Genomic DNA, 5570 nt, shown 5'->3' on the forward strand with positions numbered 1-5570 from the left:
TTATACCAACCTTATTAACTAAACTGATTTCATTAACCATGTTATATATATGAACACTTCAACATTATCATTCACAAACTAAACGATGTTTGTCACAACTTAATGTTCCAAGTTGGTTGTATTATTTAATACCAAACCAATTCCAATACGAATTCATAGGTATGATTATGGTCTACATAAAACATGTTCAATCTTTCCATCTGCTATATTTTCAGAAAATGGCTATTTATCTTTGGTTCTATTAGATATTTAGTCTAACCAATTATAAGTCGGTTAGTGATAACTTCTATAAACTTTGAAAACACTTTGTTATTTATTAACAATATATCGATACTTTAAAATAGGTTAGCAGTAGAATTGTGTTTTAGAACAAAATCTACTTATTTTAAAACATAATATTATTTTAAAAATAGTTTCGATACTATGTGTTATATTAAACATAGTTATATATATATATATATATATTTGAAATAAATAATTATATACATAAATTATACTTTTGGTTAACTAAATTATTTATCAACCAAATAAAAATATGTGGGTAATTCAAGTTTTCGGGTTATCCGGTTTATAAATAGTATTTTTAAGATATTTGGTTATTTAAAAATTGAATGTAATTAATATTTTTAAATATATAATTTTTAAAAAAAAATTCAAATACTCATTCGATTCTCAGTTTGGTTCTCGGTTTCAATTTAAAAATTCAGGTACTCATTTGGTTCTCGATTTCAATTTTTTAGTCATAGATATATGATTTGCTCTATTATTTATGCAGTTCAGTTCAATTTTGGTTTTTCAGTTTGGTACGGTTTGGTCCATGGTTTTGGGTAAATGTGCTCAAACTTACACACTATCTTATATAGATTTCGTTTAAAATATATTTAATTACAAAAACAAATGAGTTAAATAAAAATTTCATTTTAATTTGATTATTATATAGTTATTTTAAAATTATCTAAAATTTGATAAATGTTAATATAGTATAACTAAAGGTACTGGAAATTTTTATTTTCAGTAAAATAAATATTGGAAGATTTTCATTATCTAATTTTTTTTATGAAAAAAAAATTAATTTCATGAAAAAAACAAAAGATAATAAAAATATTTTCTCTTTTGAAATACATCGTATTGGGTTAAGAGGAAACAATGTCGTTCCGAAACTATATCACCATCTTCAGCATTTCAATCGAAGGTTTTTAATACATTACAATATATTTACTCAACGATAGGATCGATTTTGTTCTTATTTCTAGGTTTACTCAACTCTAGGGTTAATGGTCCACACAAGCACTGCACGCATATTGAAGTTTTACTGCTGAAAGTAATCAAATATCCACACACTGCAATACCACAGCTGCTTCAGATCATTGATCAGAGGTTGCAAAATTACATCAAGTGTTCATTTTTGATGTTTTGGACTTGGTACTAGAATATTCATGAACACAAATTCTCTTTGCATGAACATCTCTGGAGGGAGATTGTTTGGCGTCAATATGCATTCCATAAAAAATATTATCTCCCAAACATACCAAATGGACTAAATACATCAGTGCACTCGAAACGTCAGAACGTATTGTTTAAAGTGTTTATATTCCCTAGCATATGACGGATGCGTAACCTCGCCATCTTCTATCAAGTGTTGGGCATGCAATCTCATTGACGCAAATGTCTTTCCAAGTGATATGAACGCTACAATCTATATGTGATTGGAAAGTACCACATACGTTGATACGAGACACAATTCCTTCATGTGGTTTCTTGATATCTCAGCTTTCCACAAGTTCAACATTCCTACATGTTATCATCTTCTTTCTACAAACATGAAATTTTCAACGCACACATCAATCATTTGAAATGGTAGACGAAGACCCGCAACTAACCTCTTAATTTCATAATAATTTTCAGCAGCAAGATTACCAGCTGGTAACTACTCATTAATTTGTCCAGCCCAAAAATCCATAAATTTCTCATTTAGATTATGATCACTTTTAATCGCCATCATCCTAGATGTCAATGATAGTCCAGAAAGCCCTTATTTTCATCCTTTACAGATGGGGTATTTTGCACTGTCTAACATATCATAAAACCGTTTCACACCAATGTTAGATTCTCCCCTACTAGTATTAGGAAATGCTTGCAGCTTCACGAAATGCATCTGTAACCATATCATGATACCTATTTTCCTGCTCTTATCCATCACCCCCCATAATTTTCAAACATATTCTGTTCATGGTCCTCATTATAATTAGCACTATAACTTGGCTATTCAAATCCTTAACTTGTTGCCTAGTCCAAGTTTCTTGACCAACACTTCACTTCTTGCGTTGGTGCAGCGTCCTCCATATATTATTAGGCTACACACTTTTTTTGGACTACGCAACGTGTGTTAAAAACTTTTTCCCTCTGTGCGGGCTCTTGTGCCTTTGGTTGAGTGTTTAAAGCTCTTTTAGTGACCAAGATCTCACCTTGAGTTGGATAAGCCGTGGCATCCCCTAGTTCGTGTGTTAGTTGATGGTCTGTTGTTTATGTCATCATGGTTGGTTAGGGATGGTTTAGTTTTTTTCCTTGGGTTTTACAAAAACCTTATCATCTTTCACATACGAAGGTCTTGAGGCCGATCCATAATAGTACCCCTCTTCGTTTGTTTTGCTGCTATATGAGTATGGCTTTATGGGAAATGATATGGCATGATTTTATTGGTCTTAACCATGTTATAAGTCCAGTTTTAGAGTCTATCATGAATTTTTACTAGTCTTTTTGTGTTATTTTGTGTTGTACAAGGTTTAGGTCGTTTTAAACGCAAAAAAAAAAAACAATTTAAGATGCAGAACTGTGCATATATGCCAGAAGTTTAGGAATAGATGGAAGAATTCCCTACCAACGTTTGAAGCTTATATTCTGAAACAAGATATATAATTGAGTTAGCTTTCCAAAGCCATCAGTTTTAGGTTGATACATTGGTTAGATCAAAAGTTATACTCTTTCTACTGAAGAGTGGTCCGTCTGATGCGTGAGAGGAAGCTGTCGAAGTTGTGGTCAGGTGTCGAATGACACCACCATGGGTGTCAAACAATACCCCTCCAAATCAAGTATCGACGAGTTTTTATTAACTATTTTTAATTACAGTTTGACCCAGAAGTTTCTTTTATTTACAAAATAGTTCAGAATGTGTTTTAACCTAGATTATGTTTTCTAAATCATTGTTGGAGGCTATGCTTTGTTTTAGTTTTGGAGAAAAGATCAAAACTCATTCAAAGATTGACTGAATCTTCTGTTGATTATTAATGATATCTTTTTAGACCATGATTTGTGTTATTGCTTTTATGTTTGAGTAGATCCATCTGTTATATCTAGGGTTTTCTAGGGTTTATGATGAATTGTTAGTTTGATTGAATTGTTAGGGCAATCTTATAAATTCTTCATCAGGATTGAATTTACCAACTAGATTCGATTGAAAACCCTGGTAATCTATATCATAGGATAGTTGTGAGTCACGAGATTCTAATCAATTACCTGAACTGAATCTTGTTGAGCTAGATACTTATTCGCAACGAGAGTTTGTTTAGTAATTTAGTTGAACATAATAGAATCTGATCTAATGCTTGTCTGAATCATTGAATCCTCAACAAGAGTTAGAATTCTAGGAATTTGACATAGATAGTTTCTGCAGTGAGAGCTGATTAATTTCATCAATGTGATTTGAGTTCAAGAACTGATTTTAATAAAACCCATGAACGATGCTTTTGTCTACAATTGTGAATTACCTGTTTGAATTCCCTAGATCTAGGGCTTTCTCCCATTCTTTACAACTCTTCTATTTACTTCTTTACAATCATTACTGCCTAGCTTAATTTGAAACTGATAATCTATTGTTTGAAATATTGAATATTTTTGGGTTCGATCCTTAAGTGAAACAGTGAACCTCTTACTTGAGAGAGTACCGTAAAAGTTAATTTTAGTATATCAAATTATGTGCAGTTGCCACTATGGTCACCATTAGACTAAGTGTAGATTTTGTCAAGGTTTTTCTTTTTTTTTACTTAGTTATCTTTTCTTATTTTTCAGGTACATGCACCGCAATACCAGTTGCAACAAGGAAAATGAGCTTTTGGATGTTTCAAAACAGGAGCTTACTGAGTTAGAACGTACAATCTACAAGTCTCCTTCACAGTCTCATGAAATCATATCAGACCTCAACTGGGTATGTATATTTCTAAGTTTGGTGTCAAACAACACCCTCCAAACACCAATCAACGCCGCCAAGAAGGAGCGATGAACGACATCCACATGGTTTTGGTCGGCACCATTTGTGGGAATGCATTGGTGGTCAATGTGATCATATTTAAGACTGATGCATAAGGAGTCTTACGAGACAAAAAGGGTCGTGTTCACAAAAAAGAAGGCCAATTGATTGATGCACAGAGGGCTGCAGTCCCTAATGCAATTGATGTTGCTGAGAATGACAGAGTTGTTCAAAAGAGGACAGTTGAATACTACATCATGCCTAATCATTTCTAAGCTAATATGCATGTGATTCATCCTCCTGCTTTCCAGAGGAATGGTGTTGAGTTGAAATGTTCTTCAATTTATAAAATTAAGGTAGAGTCTATGATGAGAAAGATCCTAGAAGGTCAGCAAAATATGGTTGTAGACTTCAAAAAGAAGTTGGATTCTGTCTACATTGAGCTGAATGGGAAATTTGAATTTCTGAACACTTATGGCAAGGAGTTGGATATTCAGGTTCAACAGATAAATGAGGTTGTGAAGAGGTTAGAGAAAACTCATAGGCAATTTTTCAATGATATATTGGGTGAGGATGAATAACAACATGAAAATTCGGGTAGAGACTCAAAACTGAAGCTTGGTGTCGATCGACAATCCAATAGCGTTGAACGATGCCCTACTAGACAAGACCCGAATACGTCACCAAATATTAGCATTGATCGACACTCATACAGTGTCGATGGACAATCATGGTTGGACGCACTACCAGTTTCTGCGATTGAGCCAAGACCGATTAAGGAGAGAGTGTGATCTAATGGTTGCCTGAATCATTGAATCCACAATGAGAGTTGGAATTCTAGGAATTATACATAGATAGTTTCTGCAGCGAGAGCTGATTAACTTCATCATTGTGATTTGAGTTCAAGAAGATTTTAGTAAAAACCATGAACATTCGTTTGTCTACAATTCTGAAATACTTGTTTGAATTCTCTAGATCTAGGGCTTTCTCCCATCGTTTACAACTCTTATATTTACTGCTTTACAATCACTACTGCCTAACTTAATCTGCAACTAACAATATATTGAGTGAAATATTGAGTCTATGTGGATCTGATCCTTAAATGCTAAAATGAACTTTTTATTTGGGAGAGTACCTTAAAAGTTAATTTGAGCATATCAATACATCTTCTCAAGACACTCGTAGTCTTGCATCTCCAATCTGTCTGAATTTTTCGGCTGAGACCTCCTTGGAGACGTACCATTGTTGCCCCAACATCTTCATTGACATTGGCTTATAAGAAGAGTTACTCCATCTCCTTGAAGTAATCATCCACTCTCTTAGATCC

This window comes from Brassica oleracea, chromosome C3 (genome assembly GCF_000695525.1).
Source record: "Brassica oleracea var. oleracea cultivar TO1000 chromosome C3, BOL, whole genome shotgun sequence".
NCBI classification, from domain to species: Eukaryota; Viridiplantae; Streptophyta; class Magnoliopsida; order Brassicales; family Brassicaceae; genus Brassica; species Brassica oleracea.